This window comes from Galeopterus variegatus, unplaced genomic scaffold, assembly GCF_000696425.1.
Source record: "Galeopterus variegatus unplaced genomic scaffold, G_variegatus-3.0.2 Scaffold16697, whole genome shotgun sequence".
NCBI lineage: Eukaryota > Metazoa > Chordata > Mammalia > Dermoptera > Cynocephalidae > Galeopterus > Galeopterus variegatus.
In genome coordinates, this window is record NW_007742808.1 from 26,209 (window position 1) to 26,971 (window position 763).

Genomic DNA, 763 nt, shown 5'->3' on the forward strand with positions numbered 1-763 from the left:
CTGACTCTCACCTGGAAAATGTAAAAGGCTGGCCAGTGGTCCAACAGCAGGAACAAAAGTGTTGCTGCTGTGTTGGGACATGCTGGATCTCCTAGAATCTGTCAGAGCAAGGGATGTGTGAGTGTACCGCAGGGATTAGACCAGAGCCACACATGCATGAGAGATCTGCATGTTAGTGGTCCACTGCAATGTGGGAGTCTCAGGAAGGGACAGAAGCATCCGTGAGTCAGCTGGAAACACTTGTTGAGCCCAGATTTTGAAAAGCTGACTTACAATAGTATCTGTCAAGCAAAAACTTTCCTGTCTCCCTTATCTCTTTTCCTTTCTCTTGCTTTGCCTCTGAACTAGGGTTGCCAGATACAGCAAATAAAAACAAAGCATGCTCAGTTCAATTGGAATTTGAAGTAAACAGTGAATACCTTTTTAATATTATGTATCAGGTAAAATGAAGGTATTTCAAAAANTTCAAAACCTTTAAATCCTTCATTCATGGTAAGAGTTTAAAAAGACCTGGTTTTTGGAGATTAGGGGAGGATTTGTAAGGAAGATTTCTTTCAAAAGGGCTGTACTGTGAGCCCTACACCCCAAGAAGGAGTGGTGGAGGGTGCTTCTTACTCTATAACACATCAGGAGAGAGGAATTTCAAGGGGCCACTTGGACAGCTTGATACGTGTCCCCTACAGTTGGGCAGACATGGAGACGTGGTGTCTGACTCTCACCTGGAAAATGTAAAAGGCTGGCCAGTGGTCCAACAGCAGGAACA